The sequence below is a fragment of the Muscardinus avellanarius genome, assembly GCF_963383645.1.
Source record: "Muscardinus avellanarius genome assembly, chromosome: 9".
Lineage (NCBI taxonomy): Eukaryota > Metazoa > Chordata > Mammalia > Rodentia > Gliridae > Muscardinus > Muscardinus avellanarius.
In genome coordinates, this window is record NC_137795.1 from 73,311,689 (window position 1) to 73,327,658 (window position 15,970).

The 15,970-nt window shown below is 38.4% G+C and overlaps 1 pseudogene across 1 annotated transcript; it reads left to right on the forward strand.

Annotated features, from left to right (window-relative positions):
- The first annotated feature begins 10,077 nt into the window (after positions 1–10,077).
- Positions 10,078–10,705, forward strand: LOC308267101 (PRELI domain-containing protein 1, mitochondrial-like; annotated as a pseudogene). The gene has a single exon. The product of its transcript is annotated as a PRELI domain-containing protein 1, mitochondrial-like (transcript).
- Positions 10,706–15,970: the final 5,265 nt, after the last annotated feature.

Below are 15,970 nucleotides of genomic sequence, written 5' to 3' on the forward strand. Positions count from 1 at the left end.
TGTCTCACCATAAAATAAAAAGAGCTGGGATGTAGCTCAGTGATAGAGCACTTCTCTAGCATGCATGAGGTCCAGTATTGAAGGGGAAAAAGGTGGAGTGGAAGGTCAAGAGGAATCAGAAAATCTAGGCTGTAAGATGATGTAAAGTGAAAAATTCTCATGCCGAGCGTGGTGGCACACGTTTGTAATCCCCACGCTTGGGAGGCTGAGACAGGAAGATTGCGTAGGTTCAAAGCCAGCCTCAGCTACTTAGTGAGGCTTTCAGCAACTTAGTGAGACCCCGTTTCCAAATAAAATATAAAATAGGTCTGGGAGTGTAGCACAGAGATAGAAGGCCCCTGGGTTTTATCCCCAGTACCACCAAAAAATAAAAATAAAGAAATAAATTCTAATGCTTTTTAATGTTAATAAGATTTTTATTGAGGTATAAGTAATAAATAATAAACTGCAGATCTTGAATATTCAGCTCAATGAATTTGGGCAGTTGCACACAATTCCATAATTATCACCCAAAACAAGAAAAAATATTTACACAATTCATAAAGTTACCTCTGTCCCCTTTTCCTGTCAATTTTTACTTGAGGCAGCCACTTTCTGACTTCTGTAACCATGTATTTGTTTTGCCTTTTCTTAGAATTTATGTAAATCAAACCACATTATTTTTTGACATCTAGATTGATTTTTCACAGCAAATCTTTTTGAGAACCATTCATTTTGCCTGTGCTAATAGTTTCTTCTTATTGCTGAGTAATGTTCTCCTATATAAATATACAAATGTATATCACATTATTTTGTTGAATCACTTTGCTTATTCGGTTGATTAACATTTGGTGTTTTTTTCAAGTTATGTAAGTAAATAAAAAGATGTTATGAATATTCCTGTACATTTTTGTAGTCACATTTTTTCTTGTTTTATTTTCATTTTTGATTGACTCATAATAATTGTAGATCTCAACGGGATAGCATGTAATGTTTCAATATACATACATTGTATAATAATCACATCAAAGTAATTAACATAACATCACCTTAAACATTTATCATTTCTTCCTGGTGAGAACATTTAAAGCTTTTTCCTATTAACTAATCTCTCCCATCTTTCCTTTTCCCCCCTACTCTTCTCAACCTCTGGTAATTACTTCCCTTCTCTCAACTTCTATGAGGTGTGTGTGTGTGTGTGTGTGTGTGTGTGTGTGTGTGTGTGTGTATGACTGAGGATTGAACCCAGGGGAATATACCTCAGAGCTACACCCCCAAACCCATTTTATTTTTATTTGGAAACAGGGTCTCACTAAGTTTATGAGAGTCTCACTACTTTCTGAAGCTGTCCTTGAATCTGTGATCCTCCTCTCTCAGCCTCCCAAGTACTAGGATTACAGGTGTGCACCATCATACCCAGCCTAGGTCAACTTTTTTAGATTCCTTATATGAGACCATGTAGATTTTTCTGGTGCCACCTAATGTCCTAAAGGCTCGTTGATGTTGTAGCAAATAACGGGTTTTCATGTGTCTCTGTTTTTATACATTATCCTCAGTTTGTCCAATATCTACTGAACTGTCTCTACTGTACAGATTTCTTCTGCTGCTGTGTCCAATTCATGATAAACTTTTGAAATGAATTTTTCATGTTTGATATTTTATTCCTAACATTTCCTTTCTTTTTTGAGCAATTGCTATCTCTTTGCTAAAATACCTGATCTATCTATAGATGATTTCCACTATTTCTACAGACCCTATCATATTCTTATCACAGAAAGTTTAAGGACTATCAGGTAATTCCAAATTGATGCCTTTTCTATGCTGGCCCCATTAACTGTTCTCTTGATCATGACTCACATTTCCTTGTTCATTAACATGTATCATAAACTTTATTGTATGCTGTACACATACAGGTACTGTACATAATACATATATTTAAAAATAATCTCTCCCATTTTCTGTAATGATTCTTGTCTGGAAGGCTGAGTCAACCAAATCTTTAAATAATTGGGGCAGGGCTAAATGAGTGATGTGTACATGTATGTCTCTACTATAATGTACCTCATGAAGATCTAGAATTACAATGCACCAATAAATTTAAAAAGACAAGATGTCCACCTTAATTTTTAAAAAAATTCTGAGTCTTGATTTGTTAAGCCTTTAATTTAATTGTTTGCTCTTTCAACATACATGTGTGCATAGCACTGGCAAAACTCTGGAGATCACTTTGTACCTTAGAGCCATTCATTCTATGAAACTGGTATCTTCTTAGCTCTGAAGCCCAGTTTCTTTATTTTTAAATTAAAATTTAATAAAATTCTAATTGTATTGGTGAATTGTAGTCATACATCTTAATGGAGTACAAGATGGTAGAGGCATATATGGTCAAAGCCCAATTTTTAGCCTATTTATGGGGTGCTGTCTTAATCTTCAGTCTTTCATATATTTCTGTGCCCTAGGAGAATTCTGTCTACCTGCTGGCCAGCCTCCAGCCTTCAGAGAGAAGATGCAGTGCAGTAGAGGAAGGCCTGGGACCTGCAAAGGGACTATTCTCAGCCACCCTGCTCAACCCTCTGCCTTTAAATGACTTCAGTTGAGCACTCCTTGGGAGCCTTTGGAGGGTGGGTGTAGATTCCCTCTATGAGTAGAGTTCTGTGAGATTACAATCTGCCATTCCAGCCCACCCACACACAGTCAATAAATATTTGGCTGGGCTCCCCTTCTCCTGTTTATGGTACATTCTTCCTTCTCTCACTGTTTTCTAAGAGATGAAAACAGCTCTAATTCTCTTCACTCTTAAGTTCTCATTACCTTTTGAATTTAAGTTTAAGTTTATGCCCTTATCTCTCAATTTTTAAACTAATTTCTTAAAAATAGAAATCTTTTCACATTGGTGTTAGTTGTGGAGGAAAAGTCTCTTGTAACTTATCATGTCTAATTGGACTCTTTTTCTTATTTTATAATAGTTTTAGAACACCTCACTAAGGACATGTGAACCCAGTTCTTCTCTTTTCTGAAGTAATAACAATCACTTACATAAAGAGTGTAAATACTTCCTTCCTTTGTCCCCTAATCACTTAACTGCACTCATTCTCTTCTCGGGCATTCATGCAAGAGAAAGCTCCTGGGTCTCCTCCTAACTTGTATGTCTGGCCTTGTTTCTCATTCCCCAAGTCTCTTACTCCAGTCCCATTCTCCCTTGTCTCTGCACAGTTGAGATTCTTTGTATTCTGGGAACAATTCTGATCTTGAGCAGGAAATATACAAGTATTAAAAACATTTGATTCGTTTTTATACTCCATTTTTGGATTGGTTCCTACCTCAGATGTCCTGTTGACATTTCTGCCCAGATTCTTAACTTTCATTATGTAGGCTCTTTGTTCAGGGTTTCTGCCTTTGTTTAAAAAGAATGCCTCTGTCTGACACCTCTTGTTCCTTTAATATGCACCATCTTGCCTAAGCCTGAATCTTGAGAGTACTACCTTCAAGCTGGGCTGGTGTTTTTTTGTTTTTGTTTTTTTTTTTGTGTGTGTGTGTTTGTGTGTGTGTGTGTGTGTGTGTGTGTGTGTGTGTATGGTTTTTTTTTTTTTTTTTTTTTTGGTGGTACGGGGGCGGGGGGGGGGTGGATCCCAGAGGCTTTCTACCTCTGGGCTATACTCCCAGACCTTTTTTATATTTCATTTGGAAACAGGGTCTCACTAAGTAGCTGAAAGCCTCACTAAGTAGCTGAGGCTGGCTTCAAACCCATGCAATCCTCCTGTCTCAGCCTCCCAAGCGCGGGGATTACAAGCGTGCACCACCACGCCTGGCTGGGCTGGTGTTTTAGATTTGACTAACTGTCCAGATGAACACATAAACTTGTCTATCATAACTTCTCAAATATACATACATGCTAATCTTAACTATCTGGGGAAGATATATCAGTTACCTTTCTCCTTCCCTCCACTTACTAGAATTCCAACTTAAATATAATTAAGCATCATATAACAACATTTTAGTTAAGATAAAACCATGTACACTATAGTGGTATCATAAGAATATAATAAAGCTGAAACATTCCTATTGCCTGATATTTTTACTTTGTCTGCATTTAGATATATTTACAAGCATAAACACCACTGTGTTATTGTTGCATATAGCACTAGTACAGTAACATTTTCTACAGATAGGTAGCCTAGGAGCAATAGGATATATCACCTAGACCAGGTGTGTAATAGGCTATGACTTCTAGGTCTGTATAAGTACATACTATTATGCTTACACAAGGACAAGTCATCTAATAGCACTAGAACATATCCCCATCATTAAATAACACATGATTGTAGTGCTAGTATTTCTCAAGTTACTTATTAGGTCTGCTGCCTGATCTCCTCATACGATTTACTACATATCTTAAAATACTAAGATAAGGTGGGCATGGTGGCACACACCTGTAATCCAGAAGTTGGGAAGCTGAGACAGGAAAATCACGGGTTCAAGGCCAGCTTCAGCAACTTAGTGAGGTCTTTCAGCAACTTAGCAAAACCCTGTTTCAAAATAAATTAGGGTTGGGGGGGCTGTAGGTTAGACGTAGAATGCCCCTGGATTCAATCTCCAGGAACCCCCTCCACCAAAAAAAGATACTAACACAAAAGATGCTAATACCAGAAAAAATACATTATTTTCTTAGAATACTTCCAAGAATTTGAATTCTAAACAATCTTCCATTTATAAAATATTTTTTCTGTTATTTTTTTGTTGTTGTTTGTTTGTTTGTTTGGTGGTACTGGAGTTCCTGGAAGCCCTTCTACCTACAGGCCACACTCCCAGACCTATTTATACTTTTTATTTGCAAACAGGGTCTCTTAAGCCAGCGCACCTGACTTCGAACCTGCGCGATCGTCCTGTCTCCGCCTCCCAAGCACAGAGATTACAAGCATAAGCCACGCCCGGCAAATATATATGTTTTTAACATTGTGGGTTTGTTATATTCTTTAACTACCACTGGCTATTACTAGTCTAAGGATTATCTTGTCTCTCAGATGTCACATTATTCTTTGCTTTTTTTCTGAGACCAAAGTATATAAAACAAATGATGATATTACAAATTACATGACCCTCTTCTTTAGCTAAATCAATGACTTTGCTCAATATTTAAGCTCCTTCCATAGCCTCTCAATGGTAACCATATTCAATGGCAACCAAAATCACTGATTCTATCTCCCACTTTCTCCTATGTATTTATCTTCTTTGTCCTTCAGGCATTATTTCTTTTGTCCTGGATCTTGTCATACCTCTCCTCTGGTCTCTCTGCTTTTAATCGTCTTCCTCTATTACCTTCTATTAAATTCCAGCAATGATTCCAGAATTCCAATGATTCCTCATACACTGACTCTGCTCTAGTCTTACAGATGTCCACAGTTAAACCACCACAGTCTTTCACAGCACAGGACATGCGCACATGTCTTTTCTTGCCCACAACTCCATTTCTGGCTTTCCTCAGCCTGCTCCTCCTCGAGTATCTCCTCTTCTAAAATGTCCTCTTTCATCCCTTAATCTGAAACATATTCAATTTCTCCATGTTTTCTGAGTAAATTCCTATGACAGTACCTATCATTGAAATAATCGATTTGCTTAAGTTTCTTCCCCACTAGACTAAGTTATATTGATGAATTTGATTGACTTCTGTGTTTTCTTATTTGAGATGGAGTCTCCTTAGGTAGCCCCTACTAGTCTAGAACTAACAGGCCTAACTGATCTTTCTACCCCAGCTCTGGAGTAGCTGGGACTCTAAGTATGCGTCACCACGATAGGCTTAATGAATGGTCTTATCTACATTTAAGAACTCTTGCACTTTGAAAGAAACAGTAAAAAGAATGAAATGACAGCCACAGAGTGGGACAGACTATTTGCATATCACATGTCTTATACATGGTAGTATCCAGAATATATGAAGGACTCTCATGACTCAGCAAAAAGAAAGCAAAATTAAAAAAAAAACTAATAGGCAAAATTTTGAACAGACATGTCACTAAAAATGACGTGAGGATGGGAAACAACATATGAAGAGAAGTTTGAAATCATTAACCATTAGGGAAATGCGTACTAAAGGCACAATAAGAAAGCACACAAATGTACTAAAGGGCTAACATTAGATAAAATGACCATATCAAGTGTCAGCAAATGTGTGGGTCAATGGGAACTCCTAACTCTGCTGAAGGGGATGTAAATGGTATAGCTATAAGAAGCAGCCTACTAGAACTTTTTTTTTCCCTCTGATCTAGTGCAACAGGAAAACCATAAGGAACACACACTTCTGTACCTGTAAAAGCATTTTCTATCAGACCCCTACCAGCAAGGCACCTAACACTTGTTCTTTGCACTGTTCTGACCACAAACTGGCAATTGATAACTTGATATACTAATAAAGGATTAAACAATTTTAGCAGTTTTACCCAAATAGCATCTACCCGTACTAATCCTCAATTAGGTCCTGTATAGACTGACCTTCTCCCCTACCCTCATCCCATAAGATGTCCACCCTAGACTGTAAGGTCGTCTCTGTCTATCCTGCCAAGAAGGAGTCTCTTCCAGGCTTGCATTAACACTTTTTCTCTATGCTATCCAGCCGTGTCCCTTGCTGTCCTTTTTTTTCTAACAATAGCCATTTTGGAGTGTAGTTTAGCAGTTTCTTAAAATTTTGAACATATATGTATCTACCATGTGATCCAGCCATTCTACTCCAAGATATGTTCTTCAAATAAATGAAAGCAATATGTCTTTGGAGAGATTTGTACATTAATGTTCAAAGCAGCTTTGGCAGAAAGTGGATGCAACCCAAATGTCCAGCAAGAGGTAAATGAATAAACATTTTGTGATATATACTTATTAGAGAATAGTATTCAGCAATAACAAAGGGATGGACCATTGGACCATTGGTATTTACACAAGGTAGTTAACTCTCTAAGTAGACTGGAGATGCCAGATGAGAATATATAGTGCTTGGTTTCATTAACATACAATTCTAGAAGATAATATATATATATATATATATATATATATATATATATATATATATATATATTGAAAGAAAGTAAATTAGCAGAGGAGTAGCAAAAGGACAAGATTGCAAAAACACAAAAAAAATATTTCTGTGGATGTGAATATGTTCATTATTTTGATTACAGCTATGATTTTACATGTATATCATATTTACAGCTTGTGAAATTAAACACTCTAAACGTGTGCAGTTTAAATCATTTCTAACTCATAAAAATATAAAAAATAAATCCCATTTTTCACCTTTTCCAAAAAATCTTCAATCTTTTAGTCACAAATAGATTAAAATTCTTCAGCCACTCACCTATCTTGTTATTCATTGTTCTGATTGACTTATATGATTGATACTTTAATAGATTTTAAGCAATATAAAAGGAAAAATAGTATAATATTATAAAAGTAATTTTATATTGTTTACATGTTGGAATTATAACATCATGAACATAATTGAGTTATGAATTTCACCCATTTCTTTTTATTTTTTCTAACATGGATACCAGAGAATTTTAAATTACCTGAAGGCTTACATTTGTTGAAAATTTATATTTTTGTTGGGGAGTACTGATATAGACATGGCAATTATATCTACTGCCAATCTTATAACTGGCATTCCTCTCAGGAAGATTTTCTTTATTCAGAGGTTAGTATTTTCTATTCTAATTATTATATTTTTAATAGAAGAACAAAATAAGAAACTATTACTAATTTTTAATGACAAATGGCACTGCATTCTAAAGTGTTACAAATAGAATGCTGTGTTTGGGAATGAACATGAAAGGACACTTTGCTTATTAAAGAACAGTTTTTAAGCTGGTCAAACAAGATAGAATTTAAGAAAAAGACAAAGCCAATCTGTATGTATAAAAGGAATTTTTAGTTTTCACCTGCAGCAGCTTGAGAAAAAGGTAGTTTGGGCTCCAGAATTCAAAACAAGCAGTGGAGAAAAATACTAAATAGTCAGAACCAGCCCCTGGCAAGCTAATGACAGACTTGACTCAGGAGGAAGGGGACCACTACAATATTATTCTTAGCAGAAAATAAACATTGACTTTAAAAGTATTTAATATCTGATATTGAGTTTCAAGTTGCTTCCTTTCCTGTGCTTAAATTACTTATTATCTAAATGCCTTTTGTAATGATCTGTTACACATACATATTGGATAATTCTTTTTTAATGTATTTTTTTATTGGTACACTGCAGTCTCACATCATAATGTAGTTCAGTGTGACAGGGACAGAAATGTAATACAACTTTCGGTGAACTTCTCCCTCCACCCCACCATAACCCTCCCCATTAGCCATAAAAGGTATTGAGATTGGCATTGATAGTTTCAAATATGCATATAATGTCCAAGGGAGTAATTCCTTCATAAATTCTACCTCTCCCCTACCCTCTCCTAGAATCGCTCCATCACTCCACTAGGATTTCTCCTTCATTATCTGACGTCCTTCTTGTATCCTGATTATTCCCTAGCTTCCACATAACAGGAAAAACATATGACCCTTCACTTTCTTTGACTGGCTTATCTCACTTAACATAATGTTCTCCAGATCCTTCCATTTTCCTTCAAATGAAGTGATTTTTGTTTTTCTTTATTGTTGAGCAGAACTCCATTGTGTATATATCTCATAATTTGTAGTCCATTGATCTACTGAATTATGAACATAGATATATATGTATCACTATAATATTCTGATTTCAAGTCCTTTAGAAAGATACTGAGGAGTGGCATACTGGATAATATGGTAGATCTATTCTCACTTTGATCTCCACTGTGATCTCCATAATAGTTGCACTAATTTACAATCCCACCAACAGTGTGTAAGAGATTTTTTACTTACCCACATTGTCACCAGCATTTATTGTTTGACTTCTTGATATTTGACATTCTAATTGATATTAGATGGAATCTCGGTGTAGCTTTAATTTGCATCTCTCTGACTAAAGTTCTTTGTATATTGTAGATAATCCATCCTCTTTCAGAGAAGTAGCTGGCAAAGATCATCTCCCATTCTGTAGGCTCTCTCTTTAGACTCTTGATTTCCTTTCTTGTCCAGAAATCTCTAAATGCCATTTATTAATATTCATTTAAATTTCCTGCATTTTGGGGGTTTAATTGAGGAACTTTCTACCAGCGCCTATATGTTGGAGCATCAGTCTTATGCTCTTTTCTAGTAATTTCTAAGTTTCTTATCAGATGTTTTTGATACATATGGTGTTGACTCTTGTGCAGGGTGAGAGGTTGAGGTTTAATTCCATTTTTCTATATGTAGATAAACAGTTTTTCCAACACAATTTGTTGAAAAGTCTGTCTTTTATTCAGCATATGGTTTTGGCATGCAGATATTTTCTCACTTACTGCCCAATTTCAAATTTAATATTTAATGAGAAAGAGTACATGCATTTAATTATGGGCTCTAATTATGGGCTCTAATTAGATGCTTAAAAACATTTTGAATTCAGGGTTGAAAGTGTGAAAATGACTATATATAGAAGCTTCCTTGGGACTTTAGTTAACTAACTTAAATTTACTTTATTTTACTTAGAAAATTGCTCGTATGATTAGGGTGCTGATATTTTTAAATGACAATCCATATAAAGATAAAACCATTTAGATATCTCAGCACTATTCCTTATAGTAGTGGCTATTGAGGAGAATTTGATTATACCCTAGTCTTGTGTATAAGATATGTCCTCTTTTTTCTTGAAATAAAAAACTCCAAGTTAAGTAACTATAGTTCTTTTAACAGAAAGGAAATGGGACACACACACACACACACACACACACACACACACTTCTCAGGGATTTCTGAAAAGAAATATGGGATTACCTGTTAGTGATCTGACTCAACTGACCCCTCTCTGGGTCCACTTCCTAATTACAGCTTCCAATGTCACATTTCAAAATGAGGAGAAATGGTGGCTGTACAACCCCTCGTAGTGGCGATGGCTGCATGGGAGCAACGCAGTGGAGACTGAGCTGCTATCCTGGCCTCCGCATCTCCCAGGGTCTGCAACCCTGAGGCTGGGCAGGTACTGAGCCCACTGGGGCCAGGACAATGATGAAGTACTCCCTGGGCCAGGGCGTGCTCCGAAGTTCCTGTGACCAACTGTTCACTGCCTCCCTGAATCTCTAGAATAAACATGTCTTGATGGAAGACATAGTTCACCAGGAGATGACCCCTGACTTGAAGTCCCTGTCCTGGAGACTCCTGATCAAGGCCAACAGGATGCCCCACTGTGCAGAGTGACTGTTTCCTGCCACTCAGTGTACATCTGGAGAACTCTATTGCAGACCCACAGAATCAGACCACGACCACCTTCACCTGGAACATCAACCACTCCTGGCTGATGATGATGGAGATATGATGTATTTACTGTGTGAACTCCAACAACAGCAGCTGGACTGAAATCCACCAGGAAGCCTCGGTCTCCTCTAGTTTGTTTGGTGTCTCCAGAGCTGCCCAAGAATTTTGTTTTCCCCGGTTCAAAATCAATGTGGCTTAAGACTATGAAGGGGTTTGAATACATCTTGGCCAAGCTGCAAGGTGAGGCCCCTTCCAAAACACTTGTTGAGACAGCCAAGGAAGCCAAGGAGAAGGTGAGGGAGACAGCACTGGAGGCTATGGAGAGGCCAAGGACCTGGCCAGCAAGGCTGCCATCAAGCAGCAGCAGCAACAACAGTAGTTTGTGCCTCTGCTATTGCCACAGCCCACTAGCCAGCATGGCTCAGCTTCCTCTGTCCTCTCCCTCTTATTGTGCTTTATTATTAAAAGTCAACTTCCAAAACAAAAGAAATAATAGATAGCATAGAAATATTTTCATATTGATTAAGGTATAAACATAACTTCTCTATCTACTCTGGTGTTATAATCCATTTTCTTGCCATATTAAGCCTTAGCTTTTTTTTACAGCCAGGTGTGTCATCTGGTCTTGATAGGCAACTTCAACTTCTGTGAACCCTCACAACTTTTGTGAACCCTTTGAAAATGTATACTAATTATGATGATGATGATGTCAGGGCTCTTGTTTATTTTGTTAGAAAACAGAGTTCCATATGATATTTCAGAATATTAAAAATCATTTGTGACCTAATATATATATAATTTTTCAGCTACTTTTGAGGCCCTCTGCAACTTAGTAAGACCCTGTTTGAAATAAAAGAATAAAAAATGGGGCTGGGGATGTACTTCAAAAGTAGATGCCCATGAGTTCAATTCCCAGTACCACACACATACACACACACACACACACACACACACACACACACAGAGTGGGATGATAATGGAATCTAATGCATAGAATTTCTAAAAATATTAAATGAGATGATGTAAGACATTTCACACAATGCCTGGTACAACAAATTCATGCATTCAGTAAATATCAAATGCTTGAAATTATGATTGGGACAAAGACTATAAGAGATGTAAATGAACTTAGCCACTATTTAGCTTTAAATTCATATTTAAGAAAGAAAATTTTAACACATAAAGATTAGCCCTACATAGTTATGAGGTGACATGGGTGAAACTGGGGCAGTATAAGAAGAATCTACAGCAAGAAAAAAAAGAGTTCAGAGGCATAAGCAAGAGGTTAAGAGAGGTGAATTATTTGTAGAATTTAACACTGACTTTTAAGAGAGGAAATAAAATTGTATGACTAGAACCAGGAGCTTACCACTAGTCAGAATAGATCAAATGGTTACAGAAAACGATACTTCTGTTATGTGTCCAGAGAGCTACCACAGAAATCCAGCTAAAACACCTTCAGTCCCTTAAATCCCAATTTTCTAATGAATCCCAGCCTGCCTGCAAGTGAAATGGGGTTGGACTGAGAGACTTAACATATCTATACCTGACAACCTGATTATTTTCAGGACAATTGTGAGTTACTTCTCTGCTATTAATTTTAACAGCAAATGTATGAGAAAGTCACTTTTGCAATATTGCTATTAAGATTCAGCTGATTCACCACTAAAGATTACAGAAAGAATTCGAAAGAAACAATGCAAACTTTTCAAGATTTATCAAAGATAAATCCTTTCTCTTCAGCCTCAGTGCCAAATGTAACCAAATATCACTGAGGAAGAATGGTCTTCTATTAAAAGTTATCCTGGCTGATTAAAACCTTTGGCCTCAATATCAGATAGCAATAGACTGCTATTAATATCAGAACTCAGAAAATCATTGTAAATCGAATAACTAGAAGCTTTTCAGAAAAACTCCCTTTCAAAATATGCTTTAATGATGAAAATTCACTAAGAAGGAAATAGATTAAATGTCTAATATCTATATTTAAACTACTTCATTGTTTATGGACATAGTTTGTCATAATAATTTCTAATACTTCCTGAGTGTTCTGAAGATATTAACTCCTAGATATAGCCCTTTGAGGTAGACATTATTGATGTGTTCTTTTTGTAGATAATAAAAACTAGGTATAAAGAAGGGTAAGTGATTTGCCCACCCCTACAAAGACGTTGAGTATTCCTAACAGGTGTGGCTTATTCTCAAGCAATTTGGCTCCTCAGGCAGAGTTCCTAACTGTACCACTAAAACTGATTCTTACAGGGATTTTCTCATAGAAAGATTCACTACTATGTGAACTTCAGTAACTTGGATAGGGGCTGTGCTCTACAACAAATTTGATTTAAGTCAAATTATTATCATTATAGAAATATATTCTAATTCAGAAACACATATAATAAAAATATTTAGTTTCAAGTTACAGGTGGCTGTTTAGTTGTTTTCTTTTAAGGCAGATATATATAATATGCATTTATATGCATATATTATATATGTGAATATGTTGCATTTTATATACAATACTTCCTATCTTATCTGTTACATAGTGATTCTGTTGAATGACTTTTACTAACTTTGTAAGATCTCAGCACAGCTATCCCATAATTTCAGTAACCCAGTTATTCTAAGGACAAGGTCATACCTGCATAGGTACAATGGCAGAATAAATTGGGAGATTATTCCTCTCCCCCAGTCTAGGAGTCCGGGCAGCTTGCAGCGTCCTTCTAGTGATCAAGTGTTTCTAAATTAAAATATGCGTAACTTCTCGGCTACCAGAGGTGTAGCCTTTACCAAGAACCTGAAGTTCAGTCGCAGCCACTGGTGAAGCAGGCGCGAGGGGGCTGCTCAGTGGAAAAGCTGGGTGAAGGAGCACCTTTTCCCTTTTTGCGAAAGGAAATGGCCAGTGTGGGTATGTGGGGGGAGGTGTTTGGGAGGACCAGAACTAGAGCCGCCAAACTTCACTTTTCAAATAAGAACAGCAGAACCTGCAGAGTTCCCCAGCCGCTGTGCTCCCAACTTCCAGGTGAGCTGCTCGAGGATGCTCGGCTCAGGGGCGCTGGGTGCCTTGCCACCTGAGCCCTCGGAGCCCCGCCTTCAGAGCTCTGCCAATGGATCGCCGTCCTGGAGCCCCGCCCAAGTCCCCGCCCCCGGCGCTCTGCCAATGGAGCTCCGCCCCTAGGCCCCGCCTCCGGCGGTCTGCGCAGGCGTAGGCGCAGCTTGCGGCAGCTCCGGCTCAGCTGATGCGCCGCTCGCCCCGCCCCGCCCCGCCCCTCCCTGCTCGCCCGCAGCCCCGCGCTCCAGGCCGCGGGCTCCGGACCCTGCGCCCGGGACTGCGGACGCCGTGACCCGTGCTCGGGCGGTGCGTGCCGGAGCAGCCCGGGACCGCGCAGCGCCCCGCGTGCCGGTGAGCGACCCTGGACGCGGCCCCGGGGGCCCCGCGCACAGTGGGGCCCAGCGGCGGCGCCGGGAGGAGCCGGGCCTGGCGGTGGAGGAGGGGAGGGCGCGCGGGCCGCGGCGGAGGCCGCCTTCACCTCCTCCCGCATTCGCCTCCTGCAGGGCGCCCAGTCCCGCCGAGCCTGGAGCTCGGGGCAGGACCCCGGGCCCCTACACCTGCGGTGGCCAGGTGGCCCTTGGTTTTACTCGATTTTTTTTTTTTTTTTTTTTTTTTTTTGCTCGGGTGCCAGAATCTTCTTATTGACCTTTGTGGAGGAGGCTGTGTGCTGGGTTTTGTTTATGGAGCTTTCGGAAAGGCGCCGGCTGCTTTCGTTCTCAGGCTCTTTGCAGAACTAAAAAGTAGAGTGTACAGAACGATCACGAGCCATTTAAATTGGATCGTGTGCAGTGTTTATTTTTTTCCTCCTCTAGACAGAATCTGAGAAGCGTGTTGGTGTTTAAGTAAATTAAAAGACTGCGTTCAAAACATTGAGCACGAGGAGGAGGGGAAAGGAATCCAGCACTCCTCTCTAAGCCAATACGTCCTCAAGAATAGAAGTGTTTATGTACGTCAGTGCTCTGAAGAAAATCTAATAGGGAAATCCGGAATTCCTAATACCTGGCAAAGTCTTGTGCTTGTCCAACCACCTCCCTAGGGTAGAATCCTTCAAGGTGGCTGCTAGAAAATAAAACAGGCCGCCCGGCTAGCCTTGCATCCTTTCCCCTAAGCCTTTCCAATAGAATGCATCTTCAACCCTTTATGTGTTGACAGGGAGCCCAGAAAGGGTGACCCTGACAGCTTGCTGCTGGGACCCGCCATCCCAGTTCCTGTACTTTCCACATGGAGTCCAAGGTCACAGTGTGTGGGAACAGTGATGATTAACATTCACCCCTGAACCACCTGTGACTGGCAAGGGCTGGTTTGGCTAGAATATTATGTCATCAAGCCAATCAAAGGAAATGCTTTTTTAGAAGTCACAAGTCATCTCTGTTTTGAGACTTACATGGACAATGTGTACAAAGGTTTTTTTTTTAAGTAGTGAAAAATATTTTTATTTCTCCTTTTACAGTTTTAAGCCTCTATACAATTAGTACAGTTATTTTTTATCCTGCTGTTTATACTGTGAATGGTTTCCATAAATGTATGCCATGCAAATTTTAAAAGCACTTTGCAACCTATGGGATGATTTGAATTACTCAATGTCAGTTTTCCTTATTTAAATCAATGAGAATTTTAAGGGAAATATCAGTAATGTCTATAATAATAGACATTATTTAGTAACATAAATAATATCAAATTTAGGAAGATTGGAATATTTTTAAGTTTTGCTGTCCCCTTTTATTATTTTTTTCTCAAAATACCAGCAGGTTGTATTATATGACTTTTTAAGTTTTTTCAAAAAAGTTTTTAATTTTTTTAATATGGGTACTAGTATAAAGTACTTACTTGGGTTTTAAATTTATATCTTATTTCCACATGCTGTTTTCATTCTCAAATTTTGAAGTTAGTGTTCCAAATTTTGCCACTTTGTATTGGTAAGTTATATTTGCTATTTTGAAATATTGGCTTCATTACTTTAACTGCCAGTTGTTGGACAAAAGAAATTTGCAAACGTTGGAGTTTGGGATTTTTTCCCCCAAATGTTTAAATGTTTAAAGCAAGAAACCTAATTGAAGATTTCTCACACACAAAGGTGTGTGAATTTTAAATGATTGACAAGTACTATTTTGAAATGACTTAGTGGTACACATAAAACCTAGTTGTAATTGCCCAAAGGAGCTTTTGCCTTTGGTGTCAACTGCTTTGTAAAGATAGTCTGCATGTTTGTTTTATTCTAAGAAAAATGAATCCTGCATCTTTCTTTTCAGAGAATCCTAAGAATGGAGGGTTTGGTCAAGTGTTAGCATTTGAAAGCCCATTCTCAGCACAGGTCTCATAAGATATTTCAGAATAGTTAGAAGAGTACTTCTGAGGGCTGGGAATATAGTTCTTGTCAGGGCACTTGCCTAGAATCCACAAGGCCCTGAGTTCAATCCCCAGCACCCTTCCAAAAACTCTTATTATTATATTCTATCGATCAAAATAATGTCTGAAGCAAGGGACCCATTTGTTAAATTCCAAAAGTGTGTGTGTGTGTGTGTGTGTGTGTGTGTGTGTGTGTGTGTGTTATTAGGGATTGAAGTCAGGGCCTTACACATGCTATGCAAACTCTCT